The following is a 14,242-nucleotide window of genomic DNA, read 5'->3' on the forward strand; positions in this document are numbered from 1 at the left end:
GAAACAAATTGGATCCTGTATATGGCAAAACATTCATAGGAATCTACCTTCCAACATGTAAACAGTGAGCTACAGAAGTGACAGAAATTGTGGCTTAGAGCCAGTGGCAGTGATAACTGATAAAGATGAGGGGTAGAACAGATAACCCTGACAGTAAATGTCATCTTCTGTAGAAAATCTGGGGGCCACCGCAGTTGCTTCATAGAGCACTAGGGTTTTTTGTGTGGGTTTGGGGAGTCAGAATTGTGGCTCAGGTAGCTGGTATCACTCCTGAGGTCAGGGAAGTCCCCACACCCAGCAGATAGTTTCTGGCTGCCCTCTGTACTTCCCTAGCAATGTCCAAAGGCAGCCTGTGGCAAGGAGAAATGGCAAGTGAACACGGTTGCGTTAATGCAAAGACGAGCAGATATTCAAGAATCATCCGTCATTTGCAGAAAACCACATTATGAAGCCAAATGTCCAAAGACAACCAGAAGTAATAATTTGTTCTACAAATACCTATAGATCACCAATCGTGCTAACATGGATACAGTGTGATTTTTTAACTCTTCTCGTATCAGTAACACATTTTATTTTTGTTGACTAATGTAATCCTCACTAAAATTAACATCTTTATAAAAATAAAAATAGTTATTTACCAGGTATATTTATATAATATCAGGCACTGTTTCAAATTTATACATATATTTTCTTTTATGTAAGTCTCATGGCTTTCTTTGGTGTTGGTTTTATTATCATTTGTGCATATTCATGTAAATATATCTGTAAGGATCCTTGGTGTAGGTAGAAATGCTGAGTGTATAAGACATGCAAATTTTAAGTTATGATTGATTTGGCAAATTGTCTTCAAGGTATTTGTATATATTTACTTTTGTAGAGAGTACATTTTTAATTTAAACAGATCTACACTTCTGCTAAAAATAGGTAATAGCTGCAATTTTCCTGCTAGTACTACATTGATATCAGTATTCTTTTTAGTTTTTGTCTTTTCTGTCAAGAAAACATTCCCATTGTAGTTTAAATTTTTTTTGGCATTTATTCATTTTTGAGAGACAGAGAGAGAGCACAAGTGGGAGAGGAGCAGAAAGAGAGGGAGTCAAAGAATCTGAAGCAGGCTCCAGGCTCTGAGCTGTCAGCACAGAGCCCAATGTGGGGCTCAAACTAATAAACTGTGAGATCATGACCTGAGCTGATGTTGGATGCTTTAACCCACTCAGCCACCCAGGCACCTCTGTAGTTTAAATTTTTATTTAAATATTTATTTTACTTACATTTTATTTGGTTATTTATAAATTTATATTTTTAAATATTTATTGAACATTTATATTTTTAATATGTAAATTGCTTGTTCATAGCCACTACCAAGTCTATTGATTTTTCTTTTTTCATTGATATATAGGTACTCCCTACATATTATGAATATTAATTCATTGTTCCATCACATAAATTATCACTGTGTTTTACCACATTGTCACTAAATGGTTATATGATGCCTTTGACAGTACCCAAATTTTTAAGATTTATGAAATCAAATCTCAAACCCTTTTTCCTTAATGGTTTCTGATTAGAGTCTGTTTCATGCTTAGACTTTTGAGATTAATTTTAATTTTAAATTTATCTTTTCCTTTTCTAAAAAAAATAAGTCAGTATTATTTTATAGTTGGAAAAATCCAGGATTTAAGCATTCACATGCTCAAATGTGATGGACCAAACTCACAGATCTCCTACATCCGTGTGACAGACATCCATTGGACTAATGACTTCGTGAGTCCATTGACAACCCATAAGAACCATTTTGATGAAGATTTCCAGGCAGGAAATGTTGGCTATACACCAATCCTTCCTCCACAAGGCTCCTAAGAGAAGGCAGGGGTTCTGTAACTTCAGGTAAACTTTGTTATGTTCAAGGAGACCTAGTAAAGTGTAGAACAAAAATGTCTATGCTCTTCTCCTGCTCATAAGGGACTGTGTGCTGTGGAGTAAACACGTTATTCAAATTTCCTCTATCAAGAACTTGAGGAAAAGTATTGAATTTAAGTTTCCATAAGCTCCAGGTATGATCCAGCCCAGAGCATTAGAGAAGACCAGTCAAGGCACCCCTGTGGGCACAATTTTTTGGGAACTAAGTGGAGGCTTTGGAATCATGGCTAGTATTTTTTCTGTCAAAATGAATATAGCTTTATTATGTACTCGTTGCCTTTACTGAAACTATGGTGCACTTCCTCAGCCCTCACCTGGCCTTAGTGATACTTCCTGTATTTTCCATTGTGGGAGAGACAGCTTTTCAGTTAGAAAAGCTTATTGCTTCTCATAATTCAGGAGATCTCATCGTGCAGCCTGTCCACAAATTGTATCACTGAGGAGAAAATTCAAAGCAACATAAGCCTTTCCACTAAATGAGACCCCATTGTCAGAAGGCCTGCAGCATTAGCTAGGCATTTGAAAAGACAGTGAAATTTGGGATAAATGGAAGTAATTTGCTTCCAAGAGATTTCCATCAATTGTATTTGAGTTAGAGGAAACTTTTCTAAAGCCATTTGTCTCTGCCCGAGGCTTGGAAATTTTATCATCTGTTTACCTAGTGAGTGAAGCTGTCATGGAACTGGAATAAAATATAGAACTCAGAAGTCACTCAAAGTATAAGCTAAACTATGAATTTGGACTGGCAAAGGGTACTGGAAATATAGGGCCAGGGAAATATATTGAGGTAAGGAGCATATTGAGAGAGAGAAAGATTGAACAGTGTTCTCTACCACTCATTTGCAATTAGTGCTCATTAGCTTACTTATTTTTAATTATTTAACTTTATTTTATAATAATTTTAGGTTTACAGAAGGATTATGAATGTAATATAGACAGTACCTGCATACCCTTCCTTCCCTTATATAGCATCTTATCTAACTGTGGTACATTTATCAAAACTAATAAACCTACATCAGTATAATACTATTAGCTGAACTACAGACTTATTCAGATTTCACCAATTTTTGCACTAATATATATTATTCTGTTACATGACCCAATCCAGGACATCATGTTGTATTTAATCATTATGTCTCTTTAGTTTTTTGCAATCTGTGATTTTTCCCATTTTTCCTGGTTTTTCATGACTTTGTCATTTTTGAAGAGTACTTGTTAGATATATTTGCATAGTGTATCTCAATTTGGGTTTATCTGATACTTTCCGATATTAGACTGTTTACTTTTCTCATCTCATTATATCATGGAGTACATGATGTGAACACAATTTGTCACTGGTGATATTGTTGATTGATGGGTTTGGGTGTTTTTTTCTAGGTTTTTCCCTTTCTATACTGTACCTCAGTAATTCTCAACCAGGAGTGGTTTTGTGTTCCAGGAAATACTCAGTAACGTCAGGAGACATATTTGGTTGTCATAGATGGGAGAGGGCTTTTCTATTGGCATCTAGTGGGTAGAAGCAAGAGATGGTTCTGAAAATTTCACATTGCACAGAGTAGCCCCTGCAACAGACAAGAGTGAGGGTTGAGAGACCCTGTTCTGTCCATTAGCAGCAATAAACTACCTTCAACCCACACTCAACAAGAAGTGAAATGAGCTTTACCTTGTAGAAGTAGTAGTATCAAAGAATTTCTAAATGTACGTGAAAGCCATAAAGGTAATTAAATATTTTGCAGGAGATACTTTGAGGCTATACAAACTCCTGTTTCTCTTAATGTACCTCTCACTAATTTTAGCATTCGTCAATTGCCTGAGCAATTATTACTGTGTTGTTCTAATGGTGATTTTCTATTTCCCTCATTGCTTTTGCATTTATGATTTCTGCCTTGCTTTTTAAATTAGCTTTTCATGTAACTATAATTTGAGTATAAAGAAGTGGATTTATTTCCTGTGTCACGAGTAGAATTGGCCCAAACATATATGTTCCTCCTTTATTCACTTACATCCTCATTTAGTTATCCATTCTTCAATATTTGCCAAATATTTGAGTGTTTACTATATCCTATGCATTGTTGTCCTAGGCCTTGGACATAGAGTAGAAAATGAAATAAGCATAATCTTTGTCATGTGGAACCTACCCTTGAATGAAGGGAGACACTGACCAAGTGCAGAGGTCAGGAAAATGCTTCTATGGAGGCCAATAATAATAATAATGTAAGTCTCTGTATCAGCTTCCAGAGATACAGATCAGGCACGGAGGGGTGGAGAATGGGTCTGGGGTGAGGAGAGACAAATAGAAAAATCAGAACAATCATGATAAAGGGACAGTAGCTTCAGAAGACTTAACTAAGACCTATGGGTAAGTGGTTTTAGCTCTGAGAGACAGAGAATAATCCAACATCACAACTACTGAACCTCAGTCTGAGTGACCAAGGGATGGCTTGGCTAATGGGTCTCCATAATCTCACATTTGAAATCCCATTTATGGGATTGAAATGCCTCTGTGTGTGGCACAGTAGTAATCTTTAAAAATATATATAGCCATACTCTAGTTTTCTCAAACAGGAAACACAGAGGACTGGAAATTCAAGCATCATCAATATTAAGGTCAATTACTTCACTGTTCTGTAAATACTGCAGATGGTTTTATTTTGGGGTGAAAGCCCCCAGATTTTTGCTTTCTTGAAAAACCAACTGATGTGACATGGTTTTCTGGGCTATCTTTTGTGTCTATTGTATCAATGTGTCTCCTGGGATATTTAGGAAAAAATAATTATATCTGTGTCTTTCTTTTTAATTTCCTCTTCCCTCCTCTCTCTCCCTTACTCTCTTCCACACCATGCTTCCTATCTTTGCTTATACTGCTCAGAAGCATGAAGTAAAAGTAGACACTTAGGAGAGGATGCAGTTAGTTATACAATCACCAGATTCTGTTTGTTCAGAGGCTGCAGCATTAGCACAGAAGACAATGTGTCCCCAGGTTTATGCCAGCTAGACTTGGAGGCTTTGGATTAACCAGCCCCTGCTAGGTATATCTTATTAAGCGTTCTCCAAATAAATTAAATTTTTTTTGTTTTAGTAAGCCTTTTAGCAAAATTGTATCAATACAGCAGACTCTGTGTTAAAGCATGCCAGTCCCTCTGTGTAGTTTTATTTATTTTTTCTTAAAGCCTTTCCTAGATATGATATACAGAGTAAAATACATATATTTCAATCACATCTTGATTAATTCTGCATGTTCTCTGGAGAGAGTGACCGGTTCCTAGATGAAGACAGAATGTTTCCTTTACCCACAAAATTCCCCCATGCATCTACCCTGTTAATTTTCACTGTCACCACCTCCACAATATGGGTCCCCACTTCACAGCTTCCATCACCCTGTGATAATTGACATAAAAGTTTATATAGTTCAGGAGCACCTGGGTGGCTCAGTTGGGTGAGCATCTGACTTCAGCTCAGGTCATGATTTCATGGTTTGTGAGTTTGAGCCCCACATGGGGCTTGCTGGTGTCAGCACAGAGCCTGTTTTGGAACATTTGTCCCCCTCTTGCTCTCTGCCCCTCCCCTGCTCAGGTGATCTCTCTCAAAAATAAATAAATCACTAAAAAATGTCTATAGTTTATACATTATATAGAAGAATCAGGGTGTATGACCTCTTATGTCTAACTTGTTTTGATCTATACAATAGTCCTCCCTTAGCCATGGTTTTGCTTTCCATGGTTTCAGTTACCTGAGGTCAACCATGGTCCATAAGGAAAGGATCCTCCCTCTGAGTGTTGTCAGAAGGTCAATAGTGGCTTCACCACATGTCACAATGCCTACGTCATTCACCCCATTTCATTCCATCACACAGGCATTTTATTATCTTACATAGTCATAAGCAGGAGGGTGAGTACAAGACAATAAGATATTTTGAGAGAGAAAGAGAGAGAGAGAACAAGAAAGAGAGAGAGACCACATTCACATAACTTTTACTACAGTGCATAATTTATAAATTAAACTTTATAATAGGTAGGTATGTATAGGAAAAAATATAGTATATGCAGAGTTTGGCACTATCTGCGGTTTCAGGCATCCACTGAGGGTCTTCATCTCAGAAGGAATCCCCCATAGACAAGGGAGGCTACGCATACTCTTCCTGAAAGTTACCCCTATTGTTAAGTGTAGTAATCATTTTGTTTTTTTGTCTTAATCATTTGATACTCCATTGTATAAATCTATGACATTTTGTTGGTCCATTCTTTGTTGGGCTTTGGTTTATTTTCAGTTTTGACTATTACAGATTAAACTGCTATGAGCAGTCTTATATATGACTTTTGATGAACATACGCATTTACTTCTGTTGGGTATTGTTATGGCTTGGACTGTGTTTTCCAAAATTCATATCATTGGAGTCGTAACCGCCAGTATCTCAGAATGTGACCTTATTTGGAAATAGCATAGTTGCATTTATAATTCATTTAGATAAGGTCATAACTGGAGCAGAGTGGTGTCTAATCCCATATGTCTGGTGTCCTTATAAAAGGGGGGCTGAACATAGGTACACACACAGGGAGAATGCCATGAGAAGACTGGAGAATATCCACAAGCCAAGGAACCACCAAAAAACCAGGATAGAGACATGAAGAGCTCTTTCCATTGTGCCATTAGAAGGAGCGTGGTTCTGTTGATATCTTGATCTGAGACTCTGGCATTCAGAAATCTGAAACAATGCATTTCTGTTTTATGCCACCCAATTTTTCGTACTTTGTATGGCAGCCCTAGAAAACTAATATATGTATTCATCTAGAAGTGGAATTGTGAGGACATAGGGTAAGAATTGGTTAAACTCAATTCAAAATTTCTAGTTTCTCAGAGTTGTTTTACATTTTACAATCTGAAAAGCAGTGCATGAGAGGTTCATTTGCCCCATCCCCAACATTTGGATTACCTGTAGTCTCAATTTTGGCCATTCCAGTGCGTGTGTAGTGATACACCACAGCACATTTTTTGGGGGGTTTTGTATTGTTTTGTTTTTGCATTTCTCTGATAAGTAATTAATGTATGTGAACATCTATCTAATCATATGTTTCCTAGCCTTACAGATATTTTCTTCTGAATAGTGTCTGTTCAAGTTCTTTAATTTTTGTATTCAGTCATAGGTTTTCATTGATTTTTGCACATTTTTACATATTCTGAATAAAAGTTTTGTTAGGTATATTTATTGCATACATTTTTTTTCTCAGTCTATGCCTGTCTTTTTGCTTTTTAAATGGTGTACTTGACAAGTAAAATTTTAAATTTTGATGAAGTAAATTTTATTTTTTCTTCTTTGGTGAATGTGTTCCATACTTTTTCTAAGAAATTTTGGCTTATTCCCAAGACCATGAAGACATTTCACTATGTCTTATTTCAGAACTTTATGGTTTAGCTCCTCTCACATGTAGCTTAATGGCTAAAATTAACAACTCAGGAAACAACAGATGTTGGCAAAGATGCAGAGAAAGGGTAACCCTTTTGCACTGTTGGTGGGAATGCAAACTGGTGCAGCCGCTCTGGAAATAGTATGGAGGTTCCTCAAAAAATTAAAAATAGAACTACCCAACAATGTAACAATTCCACTACTAGGTATTTATCCAAAAGATACAAAAATGATGATTTGATGGGGCACATGCACCCCAATGTTTATAGCAGTGCTATCAACAATAGCCAAATTATGGAAAGAACCCAAACATCATCTACTGATGAGTGGATAAAGAAGATGTGGTATATATATGCAATGAAATATTACTTGACAATGAAAAAGAATGAAATCTTGACATTTGCAACAATGTGGATGGAACTAGAATGCATTAAGTGATATGTCAGTCAAAGAAGGACAGATATCATATAATTTCACTGATATGTGAAATTTAAGAAACACAACAGATCAACATAGGGGAAGAGAAGGAGAAAATAGATAAAATCAGAGAGGGAAGCAAACCATGAGACTCAAATACAGAGAACAAACTGTGCATTGCTGAAGGGTAGTCTGGTGGGGGAATAAACTAAATGGGGGATGGGCATTTGTTGGGATGAGCACTGGGTGTTATGTGTAAGTGATGAATCACTGGGTTCTACTGCTGAAACCAATATTACAGTGTATGTTAACTAACTTGAATTTAAATTAATTAAAAAATTAACTTCTGAGGATTGTTGAAGTGTCAAAGTTAATGTTTTTTGACATGGATATCCAGAGACATAAACATCCACCTATTTGGCCAGGTTGGGTGACCTTGGACTTGGTGGGAATACAGAAAGTCTTAGAGGGAGGGTGGAAGTGAATTAGGGATGCTAGATCTTAGGTTCAATCAGATGATCCACTTAAATTTAACCAAATGGTGGATGTGGAAATCAAGTGTAGTTTTTAAATCAGGGGCAGAGCATCGGTGCCACATTAGGAGCCACTTGTAGAAGCATGTGGCTGAGCATACCTATGTGTCCTCACTCTTACTCATAGTGCCTCCACCCCCAAATCAGGGTGAAGATGCAGCAGTGCACACACTCTGTCCCTTCCATCCTTGCAGGATGGATTTGAGATCATGGAGCAGTGGGAATCTGGCATCTAAAGTAGGGACAGATGAAAATAGCCAGGTTAGCTATTTCAGTGCATCAACCTCTCATGCAATGCAGCTGCATGTGTGCATAGGAGCCAACATGTATGTGTGTGTGCGTGCATGCACGCATGCATCTGGGTGTGAGGACACATGTGCATTGTGTATGCACACAAGAGCATTTGCATGTATGTATGTGTGCATGTGTGTTCATGTGCACATGTACTCTCTGAACATGCATCTGGCCATATATAGGGTACACTCTTCTACAATTCCAGAACTCCACTAGAAGGAATGAACTATGTGACCACGGTACATCCTCAAAATTGACCTGTTATGTATTTTATCTCCTTCTCATTTATTCAGTATTCTGTTTTCCTTCATTTTATCTTTCAACTTGTGAGGGGGGGGCAGTGTAGAGGAAACTAAATTTAAAAAAATCTTAGAGCGGTGCCTGGTTGGCTCAGTTGGTTAAGTATCACACTCTTGTTTTTGGCTCAGGTCATGATTTCACAGATTTCCAGCCCCACGCTGGGTCCACGCTGATAGTGTGGAGCCTTCCTGGGATTCTCTATCTCTCTCCCATTGTCTGCCCCCTTCCTCAAATTAAATAAATAAATAAACTTTTTTATAATAAATAACCTTTAATTTTTTTAAACTTAAAAATATCTTAGAGTTTCTTCCTTCCTTCCCTCCCTTTCTCTTTCTGCCTTTCTTTCTGTCTGCCTTTCTCTCTCTCTTCCTTTCTCTCTAGCTCCCTCTCTTCCTCCCTCCCTTTCAGTTTGTGCTTCCCCCTTCTTTCCTCCCTCCCTCCCCCTTCCTTCCTTCTTTTTTGTCTACCTTACTTCTATAACGGTTACTGTTTTATGGGAGGAATATCACCCCCAACTTCACCAAGGATACTAGATTTCTTGTTTTATATGTTCATATATTTTCTATTTCCTGAATTACATTTTCTCTACTGTCAGTTTTTATTAGTTTTCTTTTGGCCAGTTACTTTTTCAGCAAATATTCATTAAACATCTTCTATGTGCAACCGTAGTTGTTCCCCTTGGGGCACATCAGTGGTCTTTCCTTAAATGTTTTCCTTGGTTATCATGTTAAATTTCATATCAAAGAGTGAAGCAATGATAAGCCTGGTTGGGAGCACATGCACATGAGTAAGGATTGTCCACTGGAGGTCTTTACTTTGAAATGAATAGGTTGGAGCCTAGCTAACATTATTGGGTGACAGAAGAGGCAGGACCTGAATATTGCATGCTTTTCTCAGGCCTTCTAATGGCCTCATCAGTCACTCTAGTTCTCCTCCAGATTGTTCAAATTCTTTATAACTTCCCACAATTTCTTTTTGGAAAGAACAGGTCGAGCTACTGATACTCTTATGTGTCTGTATTATTTGTGGGTGATGGTGTGTTGATGAGAGTCACTGCTCCACATACAGAACTTAATTCTTTATTTTCCTTCCACTATACGTGTAGCCATCAAATACAAGACCCAGAGTAGATCAGGACAAACTATTACCTTCTCACAGTTCCAGGTCTCTCCCAAGTTGTGAGCACGCGTCTATCTTCCCTCTGTCTTAAGCTTAGTTAAATTCTCTTTTCCAAGTGTCTTCTTACATCTTGCTTTGCTATCATTTAAATGAAATCTCGAGAGGGAGAAGATATAAATGCCTGTGCTCAGTCCACTATTTGTAACAAAAAGTCAGATTGGGACTTTCTAAAAGTGTAGGTGAAGTGGAGAAGAACCAATATTTTTATAATACAGAACTTTCTCAGTAAAAAATATAGTATGGGTTCCTGTTTGTTCAGATTTTTTAATCTGTTAGTTTTTTTTTTATTATCTTGATGTATTCATGAGGTTTGTTTTTCACATGGCTTATCTTTCTTTTTGCTAGTGTGAATGGGGAATACTGTTTTTTTCTAGAAAATTTTATTATTGGTTCTTGCTGCTACAATAGGAAATTATATTATAGGTTTGTGTTAATTTTGATTTAATCTCTTCGATTGAATTCATGTTAGTTCATTAATTGTTCAACTGAATACCTTATATGTTTAAAAAAAACTACCCGATCTATAAAAAATAATAAATAAATAAATAAATAAATAAATTAATTAATTAATAAATAACAGTTTTGATTTTTCCTTTCTAATATTAAATTTTGTTTGTTTGGTTTGTTTTATTTAATATATTAGCAACAGCTTTCAGTACAATAAAAATTCGTAGCAATGAATGAATGAGTAGAACAAATTTTTTTCTTAAAACTGTCTCATGGGAACGTGCTGGTATTTTACCACTAATTACGATGTTTCTTTAGATTTTTTTGGAGAAAAATCAGATTAAGGATAATTCCTCTTTTCCTGGTTTACCTGTAGTTTTGGGTTCACTGTTGTTTTCAGGAATGTAAGTTAAATTTTGATAGTTTGTGTTTTCCTTTTTTATTTTTTTTTCAATTTTAAGTACAGTTTTATTTAAGGCATCACATTTGCCACCTAGAATACAGTGCTTATAAAGTGCAATGTTTATTTCTTTCCCCTGTGCACTTATTCCATATTCAAGTATCAAGATGCCCAGTTTATTTACAATAGCAGCTCAACTTTAAAACTGCCATGGAATTTGCTACAAATTTGGGTCCTTCAAATGTTTTATGTGGAACAATGCTAGGTCTATTCTCAGGTTGGCTTACTCAACCTCTTTGATGGTGGATCCAGAGGAGGCACCACCAGATGCAGGAGCTCCACCACCAGAGAAGCTCCCAGGCATTTCTCCTGGCATGCCTCCTGCACTCTGGTAACAGTTGGGTAATGATGGAGTTGCAGACTTTCTTCGGCTCTTTCTTATGATGTCCAAATTCTTCCTTCTCTGCAGTCTGGTTCTTATCAAGCTGGTTGATGATTTTGTTACACTTGCCAAGAATCTACTGTTTGTCCTCATCATTGATTTTGTCGTGAAGTTTTTCATCTTCAACAGTTGCTTTCATGTTGAATGCATAAGATTCAAGTGAACTCTCAGAAGATACATAGTCCTGCTGCTTCTCATTTTCGGCTTTGTACTTCTCAGCTTCCTGACCATATGCTCAATATCTTCCTTGCTCAAATGACCCTTGTAATTACTAGTGGTAAATTTGTTCTCTTTTTCCATACTCTTATCCACAGCAGAGACACCGAGGATGCCATTATCATCAATATCAAAAGTGACTTCAATCTGAGGTACAGCACAGGGGGCAGAAGATATGCTATGACTTCAAACTTGCCAAGTAGGCTGTTATCCTCAGTCATGACATGCTCACCTTCATAAAGATGAATGAGCACCTGAACTGAACAGGTGGTGAGTGAGCACACCTGGTTGTCAGAGTAGGTAGTGAAGGTTCGCATCTGTTTGGTAGTATTGCACTTGATGAGGACAGTCATGACTCCTCCAGATGTTTCAAAGCTAAGAGAAGGAGTGACATCCAACAGCAGCAGATCTTTAACATTTTTAAATTTGTCTCCAGAAAGGACGGCTGCCTGGACAGCTACACCATAAGCAACAGCCTCATCAGGGTTGATGCTCTTATTCATTTCTTTCCCATTGAAGATGTTTTTCAGAAGTTTCTGAACACTGGGGATATGGGTATAACCACCCAACAGGACAATAAATCATGGATATGAGACTTGCCTAGCTTGGCATCATGAAGGGCTTTCTCTATAGGGTTCAGAGTGCCAAAGAACAGGTCAGCATTTAATTCTTCAAATTGGGCATGATTATTAGAGATATAGAAGTCAAGTCTTTCATACAGAGAATCAAACTCTATACTGGCATGGTTACTGGAGACAAGTACACGTAGCATGTTCACAAGCAGTATGTACTGGCTGATGTCCTTCTTACGTTTGTGATTGAACACAGCAATAACATGGTTGACCATTCTCTTGTCAAAGTCTTCTCTACGTAAGTTTGTGTCTCCAGCTATAGATTTTATTCCAAAGATCCCATCTTCAATAGTGAAGATGGACACATCAAAAGTGTCACCTCCTAAGTCAAAGATAAGCACATTTTTTTCAGCTTTAACCTTTTTGTCTAAGATGTAAGCAATAGTAACGGCAGTTGGCTCATTGATGATTCTAAGTTCAGTGAGACCAGCAACAGTTCTAGCATCTCTGGTAGCCTGATTCTGAGTTATTAAAGTAAGCAGGTACTGTGACAACTGCATTGGTAACAGTTTTCCCAAGGTATGGCTCTGCAATTTCCTTTATCTTTGTCAAAACCATTAGAGGACACCCCCTCTGGATAGAAACTTCTGTTTCTCCCTTGTATTCTACTTGGACCTTGGGCTTCCAGCATCATTCACCACCATGAAAGACCACTGTCTCATATCAGATTGGACAACAGCATCATCAAACCTACATCCAATCAGGCATTTGGTATCAAAATCTGTGTTGGTGGGGTTTATTGCAACTTGATTCTTTGTAGCACCACCGACATGACCAGTGTCAGTAAAGTAGATATAACTGGGTGGTTCAGTTTCCCTTATCATTGGCAATTATTTCCACTTTCTGGTGCTGGAAGACACCCACACAAGAGTAAGTGGTGTCAAGATCAGTGCCCACTGAGGGTCTGCTAGACAGTTGCTTCTGTGTGGGCCTAGCATGGCTTGTGAAGAAAACAGAAATCTGGAGAGCTAGCACCACATGTAGTGAATGTTTTTTCTTCTTAATTTGCTAAATTGTACAACTGGCCCTAGCTATCTTTACAATATCTTCAAAGTTTAATTAGTCTCTTCAAGTTTTCTATTTCTCTTTGAGCTATTTAAAATCATCTGTCACCCCAGGAAGAACATCCATTTTCTGTAGGTTGTCAAATATATATACAAAGTCATACATAATATTTTGTATTTTTCTATGTTTTATTGCCTCTATTCATAATCTTTGTCTCTTTTCTCAATCCCAATTTTCATTGAATTACAAGTGCCAATTTCATTTTCTTGGTATTCACAGAACCAGATTTTTCTATTATTGATTTTTACCTTATTAAATTATGCTTGTGTACTTTTTATTTTTTATTAGTTTCTGGCGTAGCTTAGTTGTTTGACTTTTGATCTTGTTTTCCCCTGGGTACTGCTTTTCTCAGCTCTCAGGTTCTGACCCTCCCAGCAGGACCTAAGGAGGGAGCCCCAGGCTTTCTCACTAGTTCTTATCTGATGTGGGGCAGAAGGCAAAGGGGGGAAGCAACACCTCATGGAAGCTGTCATCAGAGAGTCAGGCTCGTTAGTATACATGTGCAGATATTTGTGTCTCTGGGATAAATGCCAAGTAGGGCAGTTATTTATTATGTTTAGTTTTTTAAGACACCAACTATAAACTCTTCCAGGGTAGTTATAACATTTCACATTCCAACCAGCAGTATTTGAGATATACAGTTTCTTCACAGACTCACCAGTATTTGTTATTGCTACTATGTTTTATTTTAACTGTTCTAATAGATGTTTATTGATACGTCATTGTGATCTTAATTTGCATTTCCCTAATGGCTAGCGATGTTGGACATCTTTTCATGTGCTTGTGCTTATTTGTCAGCTGAATACTCCCTTTGGTGAAATGCCTCTATGTATCTTTTGCTCATTTTCTAATTGTATTGGTTGTTTCTTTAATGTCAGGTTTTTTCATATTTTTTATCTGAGTCCTTTGCCAGGTATCTGCTTTGCAAATATTTTCACCTAGTTGGTAGCTGTTTTTTTCATCCTCTTAGTTGGGTTGTTTGCAGTGTAAAACTTT

General features: G+C 37.3%; 1 pseudogene; it reads right to left on the minus strand.

Annotated features, from left to right (window-relative positions):
* Positions 1-11,174: 11,174 nt before the first annotated feature.
* On the minus strand, positions 11,175-13,090 carry LOC123596720 (annotated as a pseudogene).
* Positions 13,091-14,242: the final 1,152 nt, after the last annotated feature.

Source organism: Leopardus geoffroyi, chromosome C1, assembly GCF_018350155.1.
Source record: "Leopardus geoffroyi isolate Oge1 chromosome C1, O.geoffroyi_Oge1_pat1.0, whole genome shotgun sequence".
In the NCBI taxonomy this organism is placed as follows: Eukaryota; Metazoa; Chordata; class Mammalia; order Carnivora; family Felidae; genus Leopardus; species Leopardus geoffroyi.